This window comes from Ambystoma mexicanum, chromosome 9 (assembly GCF_040938575.1).
Source record: "Ambystoma mexicanum isolate Mex_15411 chromosome 9, UKY_AmexF1_1, whole genome shotgun sequence".
NCBI lineage: Eukaryota > Metazoa > Chordata > Amphibia > Caudata > Ambystomatidae > Ambystoma > Ambystoma mexicanum.
In genome coordinates, this window is record NC_090931.1 from 462,559,546 (window position 1) to 462,582,179 (window position 22,634).

General features: G+C 47.5%; 1 protein-coding gene across 1 annotated transcript in view; it reads right to left on the reverse strand.

The window, feature by feature from the left end:
* LOC138489657 (3 beta-hydroxysteroid dehydrogenase type 7-like) overlaps positions 1-22,634 on the reverse strand; it is a 271,115-nt gene that overhangs the window by 169,491 nt on the left and 78,990 nt on the right. The gene's annotated exons all lie outside the window — the stretch shown is intronic.

The window sequence follows — 22,634 nt, forward strand, 5'->3', positions numbered from 1 at the left end:
ACGCAGCAGCAGCAGCGACAGCTCTCAAACATCTTGGCAAAGCGCATGCAACAGGATCAAGGGCGGAAGAAAAGTAGCCACACGGCCTATTTTTCCCTCCATGTTCCTTCGTTAATACAGCCAAAGCACATCCATCACGTTCATGCACATACAACACAAAGGCCTTTTCATAGTTTGGTGTGCCCAAAACTGGTGCTGAGCACAATGCAGTCTTGAGCAGATCAAATGCTTGCTGGTGTTCCAAGTTCCACGGTAATGGCGAAGAAATGCCCTTCTTCGTCAAAGCCAAAATTGGTTTAATCACTAAGGAAAAGTTCATGATTCACTGCCTACAGTAAGAAGCCATTCCTATCAAGGCTCTGACTTCCTTCTGTGTATTTGGGACAGACATGCTAGAAATGATTTTTATCCATTCAGATGTCAACCTTCTTCCCTCCTTTGACAGGAGATAGCCTAAATAGGCGACCTCCTGTTGACAATACTGAAACTTTTTAAGCAAAGCTTTGTGTCCATGTTGTGCTAGGTGGATAAGCAACAACACGGTGCCCTCCTTACAAGCGCTCTCTGAGTCAGCAGCTAAGAGTAGATCGTCGACATACTGGAGCAGTGTACAAGTGGTGGGCAACTCGAGTGTGTCGAGCTGCTCTTTCAAAGCCCTACTGTAGATGCTAGGACTCTCCATGTAACCTTGCGGCACACGGGTAAAGGTAAATGAGCGTCCCCCTAAGGTGAACGCGAACAAGTATCTACTGTCTTCGTATATAGGAATACTAAAGAAGGTGTTCTTAAGGTCCACAACACTAAAGTGAGTAGCTGAAGCTGGAATCATAGTTAATATTGTCGTCATATCAGGCACAATGGGAAATTGTGGAGCAACAATCTTATTGATGGCACGTAAATCAATAATGAAACGGAAAGGAATTGCATTATCGTCTTTTTTGTACACGGGCAAAATCGGACTATTGCACAAACTACCTGCAATTTCCTCAATTACCACACAATGCACAAAATCGGAGGCTATGCATTTCAAAGCTTGCTCACCATCGACCGAGATCTTATACTGGGGAATACGTGGCAACTTTACTCCATGTTTCAAAATAATCTTAATGGGCTCAATTTGCAAAACACCGATATCATTATCATCAATTGCCCACAAACACTCCGGAACATCACTGAATTCCTGCGGAAAATGTCTGGTCAAGAACTGAGAGACAGAAAGTTGCTGTGGTGAAATCGTCAAACGCATTCCATCAGAAGAACAATGAATTACTGCATTTAATTCCTTCAACAGATTCAACCCCAACAAATTCTCTCCACAATTCGTAGTCAAAAGGAATGGACAGTGGTCTGTAAATGGACCCAAGGTAATCGGTACCGGCAAAGAAACCGGACAGACTACTGGTGTGCCAGAAAACCCTAGGGAAACATTGGCTTGCCCTGACAGTGGAATGTTTGGAACCCGCGAATGGTCAATGGAACACTTCTGTGCCCCTGTATCTATCAAGAATAGATGTTTCCTATTTCCCACTATCATCTCAACGTAGGGATCTTTCTGATTAACAGGAATAGGCATCGGTTCCAAACCCTGCTTCGGGCAATCCTAGCGAAACAGAATGTTGTTGAAAGGAAGTTCTTCATAGAGGTAAGCAGCAGAAGGATGATCAAAAATGTTTCTATTATCCACACTCGATGCCTGATTGTCCTGTGAAAAAGGTTGCTGCGAATCTTGCAAAAACTGACTTCTACCAGGACCCCCTGCCCCAGGGCAGCCTCTGAATCGTCTACCCATATTACCAAATCTGTTTTTCCACCTCTGCTGGAGGATCGGGCATTGTGCATGCCAATGAACCTCTTGTCTGCAATAAGCACAATGGTTTGTGTTTACAGGACCCAATGGCGCATTTCCCTGTGGAGCATACTGTCCTCTAAATTATTGCGAATTACCCCCTCTAGGGCCTTTAACAATTTTCTGCAATAGAACTTTTGTTTTTAAGTCTCCTTTTCTCTTTTCAACTCTTTCTTTTTCGTTATTGACACGATTCTCATAGTACTGAGCCATTTTCAATACTTCTGATTGAGAATTCGCTTGACAAGCGCTCTCTGAGGACATAATTTGCGAATGGATGTCAGACACAATCCATGCAAAAATGTGTCCACAAATAATCATTTTCCAGACTCTGTGCTCAAATCTTGTCCACTGAAATCTGAGAATACTTTTCGAACCGATTGAAGAACTCGGTAGCACCCTCAGACTTCCCTTGGACACAGGCAGTAAGCTTGTCCCAAATAATCCTTCTTTCAGGAATTATAGCTTTTAACTTTGTAACTACTCTATCAGGCAAAGTCAGTATTACCTGTGGTGGTCTCTTGCCAGCTGGCCTTTCTCTATCTAGTCTAACCATGGTATCCCATGTCTCTCCTAATCCTGGTGCATCGTCTACAGTCCTAATCTGCTTCCACAAGTAAATAGGTAGGAGTACGGGAAATAACAAATCAATATCGCTTAAGGTAAATACTGATGATTGCAAGACAGACTCTATTTCTTTATAGAACCCTGTCGGATTCTTCCTAACATCAGGAATAGATTGTTTAATGGTGTTCACTTCCTGTCTCGAGAACGGGATGTGAACAAACTGCGACACATAATGCGCAGGGATATCTTGAGCAGGTGCACCTGTGCCAGGATCGGCAGGAATCTCAACTTTTGGGACAAATTCCGGAGGAACCTCTCTCATAGACAACTGAGAAATAGGCAACTCCGAACGCTTACTGAGCAACAGAGCTAAATCGAGCGCTAAAGCAGATGAAGAAGTGTCAAACGAAAAAGCTCTCTTATAAATATTCAATAATTCTGCGGGACAACAAATCTTTCTTTTTATACATTCATCCTGCAGGTACTCTACCATTACCTGTATCACTTTCCACTCCATTTCTGGTGTATACTGACTATACGTGTCATATACTTCAATGGGAGTTATCGACATATCTGGAATTCACCTAATCGCATCTTTTGTTCAAATTCGTGTTTCCTCATTTATCGATTTACGACAAGGAAAGAACCGTTTCTTTACTAACATTGCGTCCAAACTATCACCATCTACATCCTCATTCCGCAACCTTTCCAACTCCCTTCTATACTCAAAAACCCTTTCGACGTGCTCATGTACTTTATCCGCAGTACCTCTAAAAAATGCTAAAATATTCAGATCCCTCAACCCTTGTGGGAGATGCATATCATTTTACCTGTTCCACATTATACGTAAATGAACTCCCAATCCTTCAATAAAAACGTTTTTCTCAGGAAAATTGTCTAAGTTAGAGAGTGTGGCAAAAACATCAGCTTGTTCACCCCTCTCCATGCAATGCCTAGCCCATGCAGTCAATTCATGGTTTCTCTCTGGAGACACAGTATTATGAGTTACAACCCTCGATCCCGCTACCCAATCCACTACAAGTGGTGCAGAATCACTTGGAAGTGGGAGAGTAGGCAAATCTTGTACATTCGGTAACAAAGGTACTATTACTGGTTCAACAGGCAAACCAACCGGACCCATAACAGCTGGCAAAGGTGGAGGAGCAGGTGGAGGAGCAACGGCAAGAGGAGGAACAACAGCCGGAGGAAAAGGAACATTAAGAGGAGAGATAGGAGGAGCTAGAGGAGCTACGGGAGGAGGAATAACAGCAGGAAGAAGAACATACGGAGATGGCGCAGTGGCACCAGGCCTTCGTTCATTTAGAAGTTTGTCAATCAGCTCATCATATACATGAAAGTCTTTAGAAGGATACATTTTCTGGATACCAAGTGAAAAAGCCCTATCCATATTCCTAACTGACTCAGACTGATTATTTTGATCATATAACAACGCTTTTTCGGCATTCGTCATGTGACGGCGCGCATGTTTTTCCCTACTCTTAAGTTGCTGCATAGCTTCTTTCTTCCAATTCTGTAATACATTGAATGCTGCAAGTCTAGCCTTTTTCTTTAATAATATGGATTCTAAGTATTCAATACGAGGAATTTCAAAACTACCATTGATTGGCCACTGAAGTTCGGAAGCATGTCTAGTTTGTCTGTGCCAAATATCATTAAACACTATACTACCAATGCCGTGCTTACAGTACATAGTACATGCCGGCGACCCCTCCATTGGCCCTGGTCGGCCAAATTCCAAAGATTGTCTGTCACTGCAGAATAACGCCCTGAAGACAATTTCCCAGGCATATCAGAATACTGGTGTTACCTGGTCAATAATTGCACTTGCAAGTGTAATACGCCAAAACTAATTATCAGGATACTTTAAGAATTGGGTCACGACTCACCTGATCAAATTCTAAGGAGGTCTGATCATATTTCAAAGAACTATCAAAGGTCCCACGTGGTTGGTGATTTCGGCAAATCTGCCCGCCTCGATATATGGACCCTCGTCAAGATGCCGTCTCGGACCGTGTGCTCACCGTCAAGGGATCGGGTGTTGCAGCGCTGCTGAGGTATCACGTCTCATCCAAGAAAGGGGCCCCCTTCGTCACCGTCTGATCCCGGTCTGATAACCGTGTCAACCTTTAACGAGATGGCATCAATACTGAGGGTCCCTATTCGGGCGCCATCAGTAAAAGCAAAAGGAAATATCGAGGCTGAGTACCCCAAAAGGAAATACACCAAACACAGGCTTATAAAGATTCACAGATCTTTATTCTAAAACTGTACAGTTACAAAGAAAACAAAGTATCAGATTGCTATCTCTCCCTCAGTACATCACAGCGAATACCAGCCCTTTCGGTGTGAGAAGTAAGAGGTACTGGACGTCTATTCAGCCCCTCTACAGGTTAATAATACATGGTCTAGAGTTCGTGCCGAGTTCACTTCTGGCTTGACCGATTATATGCACATGCATCATCCTCAGTTTACATATACACAAGTTACAATGGCAACAGTGTATTCTTGGATTTAACAATAAGCCTTAACACATGTCCTTTACAATGCAGTTCAGCTAGTGTCCACTTTCAGTATTTGTATAACATTGTAGTCGATGTATGTCCGTGGATCAGACTTATTGGCGCAGACAATCCTCTGTCTACAAGTCAGGCTTGGGACAAGGTTTCTTTACTCAACCCAAACATTCAGCCAACGGACAGTTAATACATTAACTTTCGTACAAGGTTCAGGACGGCTCAGTTACAAGCAGGAAACACTGTCCACCATTTTAGAACACAGAATTACTTTAGAATAGAAATCAAAATGGCAGATGGACCTAAAATGGCGGCGAAGTAGATCTAGAATCGGAACTTTGCAACGCGGTTTTCTTCGCAGAGCGACTGGGCTTAGGCCAATATATACAATAAAGGAGGCAGAATATAATGTTTCGTTTAACAGTACAGAACAACGAGATGTGGATGGAAACTGCATGTCGGATCCAAGAGGAACAGAGAAGCGTGCATAGAAGAATGAGAAGCCGGGGCTGTGGAGATACAAGTGCAGGCCTCAAAATATCTAAGAAATGCTGTCACTCTCCTGACACTTAACGCCTGTCCCAACTTGAACATGAAATATCAACAGGGCATTGCTCTTTTTTTTTAAAAAAAAAACAGCTGCATCGTCCACTAGTTGGTCGATCACCTTATATACCTGAAGAGTTCAGCAGAGCGCATGAGAACGGCCCGTGCTGAGACCAAAGAGCAAAGGGCAAAGAGAAAGAGCGGGCTGAAGTCCGGGGTGGTTATGTTGAGAGATCACTGGGCCCAGGAGAACAGAGGGCTTTGTTCATATTGGCAGCCTATACATATGGGGCGAAACCCCCACCCCCATTTTGCAGTTACTCATACACACTGCTGCGCTCTGCCGTGTGATGACTCTCCCATGTTGCACAGGCACCCACTGGAGAGTTCTGCAGGACAGTGCCACATTGTGGCCTGCAGGGACAAAGACTGAGCGCTGACCCACCTAGGGGCAGGAAAAAGATGGATCGTTTGAGGTATGATCTTCGGAGGCTATAAGAGCCTCGGATTTGGTGGCCCAGCATACCCACAAAGTAGAATGCTGGACCTCCAAATCTAAGCGCATATGGTCTCCTACTGGACATATGAAGGCAGGGCTCAGAGAGGGAAGTTGGGAGTCAACTCCTCTCCCTGTTAACTGTTTCTGAACGTGGCAGGAGCAGAGCTGCAAGAGCCAGAGAGGAGCAGCAGACCCATACAACCGGGCAGAAAAAAGGTATGTGTTTCAAAGAAAAGGTGTTTGTGGAAATATAGCATGTGTGTGTGTCTGTGTTTGAATCCGTGCATATGCATGTGTGCTTGGGTCAGGTTAGAAGCACTGGGAGCTCCCAGGGGCAGAGATTGCCACTGAAAGCCACGCGGGACGGGGGGTGTACAAACCTGGCACTGAGATGAAAATGGAAAAGAAGTGGGCGCCAAGAGACAAATAGGGACGGGACTAAAAGCAGTTTTGGGATATCTTCCGGCAGAGGCGTTACTAGCGGGGGACTGAGGGGGCTTTAGCCGCGGGTCTTTCGGTTGTAGCCCTGGATACAAGCTCAGGGGTTACAACCAAAAAGGCTAGCTAGCCGTAGCCCCCAGTCCCGACAGTCCCAACAAAATTAGCATAGCCCCAGATCTTTTCCAGATCTAGCAACACCCCTGTCTTCTGGAATGAGTTAATCGTCTATCGCGAGCCAGAAATCTAACTTCTACACGACTTTGTGTCCATTATATATGACCCCTATGCTTTAAAGTCTTTCAGATGTGTCCCATTCCTCCTTTGTAAATATCATTAAACGCAGAGAGTAAAGGCCAGGGTACAAGTCTTAACAATACGTTGGTAGACTAAGTATCAGATGGAATGTGCAATACCAAAATAAGTGACGTCAGAACACATGAAGTTGCAGAAAGGCAATCACAGCTTTAAAACAAAAAAAACAAAAATGTACTCTATCTGGTCCTTTGAGATAAATGTACTTGATGGGCAGCAGAACATGTTTTCTGGTCTGACATATATTACGATTATCAATAGACCGTAACTGCTGAGAAGGAAAGGCTGAATTCCAGAATATCTACTAATCTTGACAAACTAGTGCCAATGTGCCTCATCAAGCATCACGCAGTTATCACTAAGTTATTTAAAAAAAAAAATATGCAGAGCCGGAAAGTGATGCTGTGGACATCCAAGGATTTAGCGCATATTTTATTTTTAAATCCTGTTAGGTACTGTAGTCAGGCCTAGTGCAGTCTGTACAGTTTATTTACAAAGGTCTCCGTGCAGAAGTCACCAAAGAAAAGTGATCCATGTACAATGAGGATATGTTTACAGATATATCACAAACAGCGTTCTAACACAGAGCACTGTGCTCCAGGCGTGGGTGTGGGTAGGAAATGCAGGGGGCGGGATTGCTGAGGCCCAGTGTGAATTACAGTTTGTTTACAAAGGTGCCTGAGTCACCAACGCAATGTGACCCATTTAACGTGGTATATACGTACAGCGAAGTTGGTTTAACGCATGGCATTGTTTTAGAGAGAGGTAGGTTGTGGCTGGGAGGCCAATTGAGGTTTATATTTATTTTATACTCGGCCCTGCGTTCAGGAAGTACTAGGTGTCCAGCAAGGGACACCTCTGATGTTACATGTTACGTGAAGCGCTTGGTTACATCAAGTAATCACCCACTCCAGTTATGAAAGAAGAGAGCGTGTCTGACATTACTTGTTGCTTTAAGTGCTTGGTTACATGAAGAAATCACCCACCACAAATATGAGAGATAATGGTGCGTCTGACATTGCATGCCGCTTAATGGGCATGGTTAAATGAAAAAATCACTTACTCCAGCGAAAGTGACATCATACGACCCTTGACCTCTATATGAAATGTATATCATATTACTGTGATATTGTAAGTATATTAGTGTACTGAGGAACAATACTTTGTGATGCCACTTCCTTTTTTGTCAAGTGGTGAAAGGTCGTGTGCTACCACTTTCTGTGATGTCACACCACCCTTGTTGGGGGTGTGTGCAGCACCGCCACGCGATACCCGTAAGCCCCCACCCTGTAAGGACCACACGGCACACGTCCTTACAGTTCGGGCTTCCCGGTCGCTCTGACGTGGCCGGGAACGCCCCGTTTATTTATACAGCACGCGGCGGCATGCAACGTCACGCTCCTGCGTGCGTGTCCCGTCACGGGGCAGCACCACACTCCTCCTTTTCCGGGAGGACAAACAAATGCTTTAATACTATACACTGCAAACCACACAAAACGCTTAACAGCAACATTTTCCACACCACTTGCCCACAACCCCTTTATTGTCAACCACCCGGGTCCCCTTACTCAACAGTCCCCGGACTCAGGTTGAACAGCCAAATGTCCCAGCACGTAATCGCTGAGGTAAGCAGGTTTCCCTCGCCCAGCCCTCTGGGGGTACCTCCCACTTACCTCCGGCACAGGAAGTCCTTCCACAGACGTCCCCCGGACAGGGGACTCGAGTATGCTAGGGGAGCCTCCTCCATCGTCCGGCATGTCCATTAAGTCCGGCTCTGAGGGGGGTTCAGTTCTGGGATCCCCCAGCTTCCCGAAGAATTCCAGAATATCTACTAATCTTGACAAACTAGTGCCAATGTGCCTCATCAAGCATCACGCAGTTATCACTAAGTTATTTTAAAAAAAAAAATATGCAGAGCCGGAAAGTGATGCTGTGGACATCCAAGGATTTAGCGCATATTTTATTTTTAAATCCTGTTAGGTACTGTAGTCAGGCCTATTGCAGTCTGTACAGTTTATTTACAAAGGTCTCCGTGCAGAAGTCACCAAAGAAAAGTGATCCATGTACAATGAGGATATGTTTACAGATATATCACAAACAGCGTTCTAACACAGAGCACTGTGCTCCAGGCGTGGGTGTGGGTAGGAAATGCAGGGGGCGGGATTGCTGAGGCCCAGTGTGAATTACAGTTTGTTTACAAAGGTGCCTGAGTCACCAACGCAATGTGACCCATTTAACGTGGTATATACGTACAGCGAAGTTGGTTTAACGCATGGCATTGTTTTAGAGAGAGGTAGGTTGTGGCTGGGAGGCCAATTGAGGTTTATATTTATTTTATACTCGGCCCTGCGTTCAGGAAGTACTAGGTGTCCAGCAAGGGACACCTCTGATGTTACATGTTACGTGAAGCGCTTGGTTACATCAAGTAATCACCCACTCCAGTTATGAAAGAAGAGAGCGTGTCTGACATTACTTGTTGCTTTAAGTGCTTGGTTACATGAAGAAATCACCCACCACAAATATGAGAGATAATGGTGCGTCTGACATTGCATGTCGCTTAATGGCCATGGTTAAATGAAAAAATCACTTACTCCAGCGGAAGTGACATCATACGACCCTTGACCTCTATATGAAATGTATATCATATTACTGTGATATTGTACCTATATTAGTGTACTGAGAACAATACTTTGTGATGCCACTTCCTTTTTTGTCAAGTGGTGAAAGGTCGTGTGCTACCACTTTCTGTGATGTCACACCACCTTGTTGGGGGTGTGTGCAGCACCGCCACGCGATACCCGTAAGCCCCCACCCTGTAAGGACCACACGGCACACGTCCTTACAGTTCGGGCTTCCCGGTCGCTCTGACGTGGCCGGGAACGCCCCGTTTATTTATACAGCACGCGGCGGCATGCAACGTCACGCTCCTGCGTGCGTGTCCCGTCACGGGGCAGCACCACACTCCTCCTTTTCCGGGAGGACAAACAAATGCTTTAATACTATACACTGCAAACCACACAAAACGCTTAACAGCAACATTTTCCACACCACTTGCCCACAACCCCTTTATTGTCAACCACCCGGGTCCCCTTACTCAACAGTCCCCGGACTCAGGTTGAACAGCCAAATGTCCCAGCACGTAATCGCTGAGGTAAGCAGGTTTCCCTCGCCCAGCCCTCTGGGGGTACCTCCCACTTACCTCCGGCACAGGAAGTCCTTCCACAGACGTCCCCCGGACAGGGGACTCGAGTATGCTAGGGGAGCCTCCTCCATCGTCCGGCATGTCCATTAAGTCCGGCTCTGAGGGGGGTTCAGTTCTGGGATCCCCCAGCTTCCCGAAGAAGCTGACATGCCGGGTGACGACAGACCTTCTGTCAGAGGCAGTCACCATGGACCCCTTTTGCGGCCACAACGTCCAATGGCTCTGGCTCATAGGGGAGTGAGAGCTTCCCATGGGGGTGCCTGTTGCGGATGAGGACCTCGTCTCCGGGCTCCAGCCGTTGTGGGCGGAGGCCCCTTCGCAAGTTCTCCTGATCGATCCTCACCCGCCGGTCCATCTCGACCTGTTGGTTGTCAATCACCCCAGGCTCTTTCTCCCCCACTTCGGGCAGTAAACCTGGTGGGTAGCGATTGAACAGGGCCTCGGCCGGAGACACCCCTGTGGACGCATGTGGGGTGGTGCTGTACACCCGCAGGAATTGATACAGAGCTCTTTGGAGGGACTGTCCCTGCCCTTGTGCAATCCTGAAGGTCTTATTGAGTGTCCGCATTAGTCTCTCAGCATCTCCATTTGCCCTGGGCCACAACGGGGACACCTTCCGGTGCTGAACCCCGCAGCTCTCCATCAGCTCAGAGAACCGTTCACTATGGAAGGGCGAGCCGTTGTCCGAACACAGTGTGTGGGGGAATCCATGGGCCGCGAACACCTTCTCCACGGCCACCACCACGTGCTCGAAAGCCACACACTCCACAAACTCCACCTCCGGATACTGTGAATACTCATCGACGATCACAAGGAAGTGGGTGCCTACGGTCGTTGATCCAAAGCCTGCATGGACCACCTCCCAGGGCCACGTGCCCCGGGGCATCGCTTCGATGGCCGGCTCTCACTGCAGCGGAGATGCCGCCTGGCACCAGACACATGCTGCCACGAAGTCGTTGACCTTCCGCTCCAGTTCGGGGAACCAAACCTTCAGCCGCAGCCTTGCCTTGGTCTTAGCGGCACCCTGGTGTCCCCGGTGGGCCAGGGTGATCACATCCTTTACCTTGGACTGGGGGACCACTATCCGGTCGCCTCGAAGCAGCAGGCCCGACGCCGAGAAGGACAGCTCTTCCTTGATCTTCCATAGCTGCTCTAGCCCTGTCTTGGCCTCCTGAGTCCGTCCTGCCAAGGACTCCAGCGCTGACTTCCAAGAGCCCTGCTGCATGGAGTGCTTTAGGATTTGGAAACACTCATCCTCGGCAGCTGCCGCCTCAAGCTCCGACAAGGGCATTGCGTTTGGCGTGGCCGCCTCCACCACCATTCGGATATGATCATCAGCCTCCTCAGCACAGGTGTCATATTCTACTCCCCCACGTGCTCCCAGATGCTGGGAGAGATAGTCTCCTGCGTTGTTGGTCCCCGGCCGATACACCAAGGTGACTCCATACTCCAGAAGAGCGAGCATCCACCGCTCGATACTGGCCGGTGGCTTTGAGGATGACCCTGCCAGAATGGGAAGCAGGGGCTTATGGTCAGTCACAACCGTCACCGGGAGTCCCAGGACATAGAGCCGTAAGTGCCTGCAGCCCCGAAGGACTGCCAGAGCCTCACGCTCAATCTGTGAATATCTCTGTTCGGTCTCGGACAGCGCTTTGCTGGCGTACGCCACTGGCCGGACACCCCCATCACAGTCTACCTGGGTTAGCACGGCACCCAGACCATATGGGCTGGTGTCCACGATGATCTCGGATGGTAGCGCCGGGTCGAAAAACGCCATCGTGTCCTCAGCTGCCAGGGCACCCTTGATGTCTTCGAACGCCGCTTGCTCAAGTGGGCCCCAGGGCCAGGCGGATTCCTTCTTCGTTAGAATCCTCAGGGGTTCAGACCTAGAGGCGAGGTTTTGAATGAACTGGCCACATAAGGTGACCATGCCGAGGAAGCTCCGCACATCGGACACCGACTCAGGCGGCTGCGCCTTCTTGATGTCCTGAACCTTCTTCGGGTCCGGCGATACCACTCCCTCCTTGAACACGAATCCGAAGAATTCGATGGAAGGGCGCAGGAACTCACATTTGTCCCTATGAAGGGTGAGGCCCAGCGATTGCAGTCTCTCAAACGTCTTTGCCAGCTTTCTCAGATGGTCCACCTCGGTCCTTGCAAACACCAAGATATCATCGCTGATGTTTAGCACACCCTCCAGATCTGCGAGGGCGCCTCAGATGATATTCTGAAACACCTCCGCTGCCGATGACACCCCGAAACTCAGTCTCTTGTAGCGGTATAACCCCCGGTGAGTGGTGAATGTGGTGATATACTTCGATTCCGGGTGGAGGACTACCTGATGATAGCCCGCCCGGAGGTCCAGCTTGGAAAAGAAACAAGCCCCTTGTACCTCTGCAATAATGTCATTGATGGTGGGGGTGAGATGCCGCTCCCTCTTGATGGCTTTGTTGGGGAGCCTCATGTCTACATAGATACGGACAGAGTCAGGTTGCTTGGGCTTCCTCGCCACCACAATCGGGGATACCAAGGGAGTCGGGCCCTTCACCTTCTCAATAATGTCGAGGCTCACAAGGTTATCCAGTTCCCTGTCCACCTGCTCCCGGAGGTGGAACAGCACCCTGTGGTGTTTCAGGGCAATGGGCTGCACAGAGTCATCAATATGCAACCTCACCGGGTCACCAGTCATCCGTCCAATTCCACTAAAGAGGTCGGCATACTTATCGAGCAGATCATTAATGTCCTCAAGGTACACTGAATATGCAAAGCTGACAATTCCAAGAGCCTCAGCGGCGGCACAGCTCAGGAGAGTGTTGTTGCTTACTGGCGTTACGTAGAATCGGGCCTGATCTGCGAGCCCTCATGTTCCACCTTTGCCACGAAAGCACCGCCCAGTGGGATTGGTTCCAGTCCCCCAAAGGCAAATATGCGAGCTTTCGGTGTGAGTAGCTTGGGGGGCGAGTCTAGAGCATCATAATGCCCCTGGGCCATCACATTGACCGATGCTCCAGTGTCTACCAGGACCGGGACTGGCAATTGATTGACTTCCACCACGCACCTCGGTTGTCTCCTGTTCTTGCCCTTCAGGATCCCCACACTGGAGACAAAGAAAATGTTCTCTTGGTCTTCCTCGTTGGCCTCCTCCACGTGGGCATCTTCCCCACCTTGGTCCACCTGGGCCACGTTTGGTGGGCGGTTTTGGCGCTGAAACCCGGTCCGAGCTGGGCCTCTCGGCACCATCACAGGCAGGGCTGCCTTGCACACCCTTGAGAAATGGTCAGGCAGTCCGCACCTACCACACGTTCTACCGGCCGCTGGACACTCAGTTGGGTGCGGAAGGTCGTATCCGCATTTCTGGCAAGATTCACCTGCTCTTCCTGCTCTGTCACGGGGTCCTGCCCCAGGCCTTCTCAATCCTCTGCCACCCCGCCACATGGCACACACCTCCTCAGACTTGACTGAGCGGGACCCCGCCTCCATCCTGGCTACCCGAGCCTCCGCCACCTCGTGGCACCGGCACAGCGAGGATGCGGGGTAGGGTGATTCCCGGCTCCCTCAGGACTTGCCTCCTGAGTTTGCCGAGGAGCAGGCCTGGATCAGCATGGTGCGTATCATGTCCTCCGAGTCTCCCCACGCGCATGCCAGGGAGATGCGGCACAGGCGTCCAAAGAAAGTGCCAGCGTTTCATCCTCCTTTTGTTTGGCCGACAGCATTACAAATCTCTCAGAGTCTGAGTTGGCAAGAGGCAGAAAGTGAGCCTGGAGGGCAGTCTTTGCCACACCGTAGGAGCCACCCCCTGCTGGAAGCAACTCAAAAATTTCCTGGACCGAAGGCCCCGCCGAGTACAGCATCGTTGCCACCCTGCTGTCATCATCCGTCACCTGTGCAGCCCTAAAGTACATATCAAGGCGGTCAACCCACCTCTTCCACCTGGGCCCAATGCTGGCTGGTGGGCCTGACACATCAAACTCGGGGATGGGCTGCAGGGCCGCATGGGCAAGTGCTTGGGCCATGATGGGAGGTCCTTGCTGAGCAATCGGCTGTGCCACGGGCGGTAGTGGCGCTTGATAACCCACCTGGGCTTGAGGGAGTTGTGGAGCAGCCACCTGTGGCTGCACTGGAGGCACCGGAGCCTGAGGGGCCTGTTGTTGAGCTGCTGCTTGACCACCGTCCTGTTCCTCCGAATCACTCATTGGCTTGAGCGCACAGGCACCCCCTCTTGGGATCTTGGGGGCCGCAACTCAATCACCCACCACCTCTGCACAGTCTTGATGCCCCACCCATGCAAATAAAGGTTCAACCGGGGGGGAGATGGTGGAACTCGAAGGGTCCGCCACTGCAGCAGTCCACCCTGATGATGAAGAGGATGAAGATGAGGTCTCAGCAGACTGATGATGAAGGGGATGAAGAAGCACCTGCCTCCTCGCTGCAGTAGCACCCAGTGGGTGTAGGAGTCCCAAAAATTGAGCCAAGAAAAGAGAATTGGGCTAAGCAGGCCCAGCCATTATAGCCCCTCTCCTAGCTTTCACTCGATGTAGGAGACCCAAATGTTGGAAAAAATACAAAATTCGGGCATGGGCATGCAGGTATAACTGCCTGCTAGCAGTGTATCCAAAAAATAGGCCTGGATGTCACTCACCGCCCAAACCGGAGCTCAGTGAAGTTCCACGGCCTCATAGACAAAATGGCCAGCAGCCGCGTGTGTGACGCACGGCCAAGGCATGAAACGAAACGTCCGTTCGTTCCGTTTCAGGGAAGAAAAATTGCGCATCGTTTCACCACCGGCCCCGGGCATCAGCCTCCACTCGTCACCACTGTTGGGGGTGTGTGCAGCGCCCCCACGCGATGCCCGTAAGCCCCCACCCTGCAAGGACCACACGGTACACGTCCTTACAGTTTGGGCTTCCCGGTTGCTCTGATGCGGCCGGGAATGCCCCTTTTATTTATACAGCACGCAGCGGCGTGCAACGTCACGCCGCCGCGTGCGCGTCCCATCACGGGGCAGTGCCACAACCCTTGACCTCTTCAAGGGTTGTGTGATGTCACCTCTGCTACCCCTGGCATTTTTGTGAATTGACGTCCCTGCCCCAGCCAGATAACACCAAGAACAAGGAAAATTAGCCTACAACCTCAGCAGCCTACAGTGAATGGTTCCGGCAAACCCACCAAACAGCAAGTTCGCCTCCATCCCAGAAATGGCCAGAGCACCTGGACACTATGCAAATGACAGCAGTTCGCGGTGCAAAGCCTAATGACATAACGTAACATAGGACCAGCTGACCACTGAATGAAATGACATGCTAAAGGCATTGACTGACAGAAAAACAACAGACAACTTTAACACAAAAAACACGTTCAAACAATGGACCATAACCTAGATTAATTAAATCGATGCAACATCTACAAATTACAGTTTTTATGATGCTGCAAAAATAAGACCAGAGCCTGAGTAACAAATAAACACCTATTCAATTTAAATACAAGACCTGAAGCACAATGACATTTTGACTATGTCTACAGCTTCTATCCATCCTGAATGTGGTGTTAAGTGTAGCATTGGTTTTAGTTCATGGTTTAAAGGGATCGTCGTGTAAACACTGCCCTGAAATGTGTGATTCTGCATGAACCAACCCGCAGTCAGTCTTACATACCGTTTCTTCTCCAACTTCCCCTGATGTTCTCTCGCCCTGGTCAGCGAACTTGTGGTGTCTGCTTTTGTGCACCCTGGCCAGGGGGTCTTCAAAGTGCTGCTTGGATGTTATGTTAACAGGTGCGTGCAAGGTGTTCACGTGCAGTGTATCAGTGTGTGCCAGAGTAAGGACAGCAGCAAACACCAGCACCGCACTCCCCTGACCTCAGCTATTTATCATCCACCTGAGGACTGTGGGGATGAGTTCCAGGTCCAAGGCTACAGCCTTGACGAGATACCAGGCGCTCTCACAAATACACCAGTCATTGCTGGAGTGCAGTGCTCTGGGGCACCATGCTCTGTGTTTATTGACTCGCAGGGCCAAGGTTACCATGTGCAGGAGTGTAAACACAGATATAATGATTGACCGTGTAAGTATTGTGTGTGATATAATGAAAATGGTTCTTATAGATACACAGTGGCAGGCTGGTATCCAGTGACATTGGATAGAATCCTGAGACAGGTTAGTGGCACGAAAGACACGCGGCAGAGTCAGTTACATGGAAGGCAATGTTTAAAACGTGACTGAATAGGTCCCAGTCAATCTGGCTGACAGGTGGCACTAGAAGACAGTTTTCACATGATCAATGAGTTTGGGGACGGAAAACTGGAAAGGGAGAAATAGAATTACAGAATATTAATATTGTTGCTTGTGATGAAATGACTTTTGCCCTGCAGCAGTACATTGATGAGTATTGGCTAAACCACCTATTCAGACCTCACACCTCTATAAAACAAGAGTGATGCCAGTCATAAAGGTGAAACAGGCACATGTAAGAGATATACCTCCTTGGCCTTTTGTGGTAACGTGGGCCGAGTGAATGCTATGCTTTTAAGAGGGGTGTGAATGTGATCCAGCAGAGACCCAGGCAGAAAAGTACAACATTCAAAATAAAGGAATGCCCAATCAAGGCACATAAAAATATATATACTTTAATTAAACATAACATTTACAAAAATAACTAAACAGAATACTCTTCAAAAGGATGCAGCACTCTGGGTAATGAAACAGAAGTCAAAGGCAATCAATAACTACAATGTTTATAAAAGAATATGTTGTTGTGTGAGAAAAGGGATTAAAAGTGACATAACCAGTCTCTGTGGCCCATACATGGACCATGGGTTGATTTAGCAGTCAATAATACCTTGTCACTGCATCAAAACTATGCTCTTGGCACTGTGCAAGCTGTTCGCACCAGACTTGAATGTGGCGGTTGCGTTGTTCTAAACTGAAAGCAAGTGTTGAGACGGGATCGAGTGGAAGTTCTTTGCCTTTTGGAGCAGTGTTTGAGGAACTCAGATGGTGATGACCACCAGAGACAGTTTGTCAATAGCCGGATGGTTTGATGGCGAAGATGCTGGTCACTGGATGTGCAGTGCGAGCAAGGTGGTTCTATGCAGTGCTAAAGGGATGCTGTTCGATGGGCACACCAGGGTCAAAACGACCATTGACTTGATCAGCGACAATGATGCTGATAGTCCGAAAGGCAGCTCAAACAGGGCAGATGCAGTGATGAGCTTCTTGTTCGAGCTGAAGCAATGATATGCTCTGCTGGTGTGGTGTGGTGGCAAACTAGTTCCAAGGTGCAACACAACGGTTCGAAGATTGGGTGAGTGACAAAAGCAACATTGGAGGCTCCTGTTTGTTTGAAGGTGTCAATCGGGTTTGTAATGAGGCTAAAAATGGTCTAATGGTGAGAAACAGGGATATTGGCTAATCTGGCTCTCGGGTTGCTGCAAGTCCCAATCCATGTGCTGAGGGACAAGTAAGGTCCTTGTTCTCATTCTCCCAAACACAGGAGAGACTGGCAAACACTGTCTGCTTACCGATGGAGCTGGCAGAAAGGCCGGTGTTGCTCCACGAGCAGGTCACCCCCTTATGTGCTCTGGGGGTGGTTAAGGAGCAAAGATTGCCTCTGCTTTGAATCACCTTGATCTCAGAACTCAAGGACTCTTGAAAGGCCTGCTCTCCTAGCAGGGTCCCCCAAAACAAAAGAGGTGATGTATGTAAGGTTTAGAATGAATCTTAACATCTGTATTTGCTCTGGGACACTCTCCAGACCACCATTCTTTGCCTGCCAAGCCATTACAAAAGGGGAAAGACCATGTGCAATTCAGGCTTGGTCACACCCCAAAAAGGGACAGTCCAGGCCAAACAGCTTGGTCACATCCTTTCTGCAATAGACCACAAGCTTCCCAAAACATGTTTCGGCCTCATTGGGATTCATCAGTGAGGAGTAGCTTGGGTCTCTAGGCCCAGCATGCACGGAACCCATGCCTGGGCATACCCGTACTACTCGTGGTGACTACAGTAAAACAAAAGAGGTGATGGTTGGAAGGTTTAGAATGAATCTTAACCTCTATCATTGCTCTGGGCAACCCTCCTGTAATGGTTTATTGAGAAGCCACCCTCAACACAAGGAGTTCCTTCTCTCCCCACCTAAGGGGCTACACAACAAGCTGTTTAACAGATTCTTTTCTTTAGCCCTATTCCGGCACATATAATGCCCCTTGGATCCCTCCTCCTGAGCTAACAATGAGCCAAGGACCAGACCAGTGTGCAGGAAATATGTTGGTATTTATTTAAATTAAAAGTAATAGAAAGTAGCACAAACATTTCAAACACCACCCTATACATGGCACAACACAATCAACTTTTCTCAAAAAGGATAAACCCCAAAGTGGATTGAAAAGAACACAATCACAATTCTTCCCTTGCTACAAATTTCACTTCACTAAATAATTACACTGACCAATTATAAAAGTAATTATTGCGTAATGTTGTGCGATTTTGATTTTTCTGCAGGCTTAAAAGGCTACCAGTAGGATTTCAAGATTGGTACAAACACATATGACAATTATGATTTCTCCCACACTTTTGGTTTAAAATAATCACAGGGTGGTTTAGCGGTTTGTTTTTCAGACCCCTCCTGGCTTTGGTCTATGTGGGGCAGACAGAAAAATTGGAATGATTTGGGGAATCTGGGATTTCAGACCCCCCCCTTACTGAAAGGCCTGTGTTGGGGAAGCTGTATAAAAACGTTGGACTGATTTAATAACAAAACCACCCCTCTACATTAAATAAGTTGGAGTCAGCATGACAAAAATGATTACCCAATTAAATGTTAGGCTCTAGTTTTCAGTGCACACTGGGAAGTGATCTTTGTTCATTTTGAATTTTAACAAAATTCACCCCATAGTGTTCTGCAAAATTGGGAAATTAATTGAATTAATATTTTTTGATAAATAGGCTAAGAATCTACACCGTTCTGCCCCCTCCCCCACCCACTATAAAGGGAAAGGATTCAAAGCAAGCAGACTCCTCCACCTTTTAGTTTCCCAGTGCTCAGTTCTACATACTTAGGAAGCTTCAGTTTAAAGTTCAGGAAGGCCAGCTGCATCTCAGGACATGCATAGGGCAAGGGTCTGATCACTCCACTCTCAAAGATGGCCTCCTGCTCTCCACCATAGGACCCAGTCAGCTTTGAGGACATCCTAGAAATAGACAGCACCACAGAAATACACTCTCAGCATTCTCCTCTGGTGTCTTCTTACAGCTGTCAGATGAACAAGTTACTTTCAGCAGCCTTCCTGATGGTCTGTCTATTGTCTGTCTTTTCCTGTCCCCTCTCTGTCCTAGTGCAGTCGATCTTATATAGCAGCGATGACACCACCAATTTACAATAATGGGAAGGTACCCTGCAATAATTCCTGCCACTACGATTGGACAGTTACCCTTCTCTCTTCTCCCAAACCCAGCTTCTAAGTCAGGATTGGTTTAGGGGTCTGGAGCAACATATAGCTATTCCCATTTGTAATCACCCTTTGTCCACCTTTCTACTTTTTGGCAAAAATGTAGTTATATATCACAACTTCATAATTTTACGAGCAACTGCCATAATATACATATTTTCTGATTCAGCTAATCATGGAGAATTAGATAAACTGACCACCAAATCCGTACCATGTTGCACGGCCATGTGACACCTTTCTGCTCTTTCCATAAAAAGCAGAACAGTAATTAACATGTAAGTTATTAAGCATATCCATAATTTCATTTTCTACCTGCTCACCAACTCTTACATTTGGAACATGTTCAGCCAGAAACCTAGTTTAACTGGCCATTACAGTTCCCTGGGTGCAGGTAGATGCATTTTATATCCCAAAAATTGACGAACAATTACATAAAAATCGGTACATAGATGAAATCCCTCTGACTTATGATGGCTGAAAAAAAGGCCTAGATGATTATAGTCCTTTTACATTAATTGTGAATCTTCATGTGAGACAAATGGCCTTCCTGCCTTTTGGGCAATTGTTTTTATAGGGTTACCCTGTACCCAGAGGTTTTCTTTTCAGTCTCATTTGTGTCTGGAGCTTGCTCTTTGAAGTTGGTACCCCCATTTTCACACATATTAGATGTGCTCCAGCCAAGAGGAACTTGTCTTGTAGTCAATGCTTTCAAAGTCAGCGGGTCTGGAGAACACTGAATTTTGACACCATTAGCAGGACACTTTATTGCAATAACCTTTTTTGTATTTTTGAAAGGAACTTGGGGTTGGTCACCCTAGGTTACCTGGGGGCAACCAGACGTGGACTCCCTGCTCACTGTGCTTAGAGAGGCTCAGCTTCACCTCACTGATGATGCCCAACAAGGCTGAAACACGTGTATGGGGTTGCTGATGGTACTCTTGTTCAGAGAGGAATTGCCATAGCATTTCGGTGCTGGACTGCCCTTGTGGGCGGGACAAAGACTGATATGCAAATGGATATTTCCCATCTGTGAAGGTACAGTGAGCAAAAAGCAATGGCTGTGAAATCTCAATGTGGTTAATAACCACTGAACAGGTTATCATGCCTTGTTCTTTCGTGAGAGGGGCGCCTGCTACCTTTTTTGTATTTTTGAAAGGAACTTGGGGTTGGTCACCCTAGGTTACCTGGGGGCAACCAGATGTGGACTCCCTGCTCACTGTGCTTAGAGAGGCTCAGCTTCACCTCACTGATGATGCCCAACAAGGCTGAAACACGTGTATGGGGTTGCTGATGGTACTCTTGTTCAGAGAGGAATTGCCATAGCATTTCGGTGCTGGACTGCCCTTGTGGGCGGGACAAAGACTGATATGCAAATGGATATTTCCCATCTGTGAAGGTACAGTGAGCAAAAAGCAATGGCTGCGAACTCTCAATGTGGTTAATAACCACTGAACAGGTTATCATGCCTTGTTCTTTCGAGAGAGGGGCGCCTGCTACCTTTTTTGCACTTTATTGCAATTGGTAATTAGATGTGAGATGTGGCATCCAAGCTGGGAGTGGGAGATTTCCTTGTGAAGTTTTGCCCATAGCCAGCAAACGGTTTGCCTGGGGCTGACATTTTCAATTAAGACAAAGTGGCTCTTCAAATGTCACTGGAGTTTTGTAGACGAAACATAATATACATTGCCTTTTGTCAACCCGCACATTCATGTTTTGTTTTCCTGACATTTTTCTGTGAGCAGTGATACTTTCTCACTTTTAAAATTGCTTTTATTTGCACACACCGGTGCAAGCCATTTTTTGGTATGTTTAAAATTACTGTTTTCCATGTGACATGGATCTTCGATTCCTCCATCTTTTGTAAATTAAAATGCTACTTATCCATTGGTTATGTCATTGGTACTTTCCATATGTCTCTTTAATTTTACTTGAAAAACAAAGGCCAGGCCGTTTTTGTTTATGTTTAAAATATTGCTATTCATGTGAAAGGGACTTCAGTTTGGGGCCTTGAAATGCACCCCCCACTCCAGATCATTTTTATTCACCTGTCAAGCCACTACACAAGGGGAAAGACCATATGCAAATCAGGCTTGCTGCCAACCCAAAAAGGGGTAGTCCAGCCCAAACTGCTCATCCCTCTGCATGAGAACACAAGCATCCCCAAACATGTTTCGGCATTGTTGTGTCTCATCAGTGAAGAGTAGCTTGTGTCTCTAGGCCCAGCAGGGACAGGACCCACGTCTGTGCATACCCATCCCACTCAAAGTGACTATAGCAAAACAAAAGATGTGATAGCTGGAAGGTTTAGAATTAATCTTAACCTCTGGCATTTCTCTGGGCAACCCCCCAGACCCAGCAGGGTCCAAACAAATTATTCTCAAAATCTTGAAGTTCAAAGATTAATCAGTGAAGGAAAGCAATTCTGCTTTAAGAGATCTAATCCCTGTCCTTTTGACAAGTGGTATTTGCCTTCTTGAATCTTACCCAAAGTGATTTGTGCTAAACGAAGTGAAGGAGTCAGGAAGATTATAGAGGTACAGAGAAAACAAGATGTTGGAGCCCTTCTCCACTTGCACTGAGTGCACCCTAACTACATTGGAAAGAGGTGTTTTTGACCCCACAAAAGATCAAAGGGAAGACACAGTCTTTCAGTGTCTTGTCTGGCAGGGACAGGCCGTCTGACCAGAATATACACAATCCCTCCTCAGCTAGCCTGGGCTCACAGTGTTGATGTATGCCTTTTACAAATCGGATGCAGCTTCTTATAGTTATGAGAATTATTATCTACCATCCCCTAAACTCAGGTATGGCTGTATGTTTAAAGATTAAACTGCCACCAGAATAGTTATTCATCATAACTATGTGGTTTTGGAATATAAGTGCAGACTTTAAATTCAGTTTCTGTGCTAAAGTGAATTTTCTGTCACGGCAGCTTGTGGATGTCTCAACCCACTAATCCAAGCCCAGCAACATCACTGTGCATTGCTTGTAGCAGAAGCATCATAATGGCCACTGGAAAGCAAGCTGTTCGCTAGAAACCACCAGAAAGTGCGCAGTGAAAAGCTGAAAAATAGGCCGTCAACCACTTTTGCCTATGTCAGTGGTAACACAGGAGACCACTGCCAAAACCCATCATTTGGCTGTCCACAGAGCAAAATCATTGCAAAAGAAACAGGGCTGTTTGAAAAATCCGTTTTTATTTGGTGTCAAATTTGCAAACATCATGGCTCAAAAACCACCCAAAA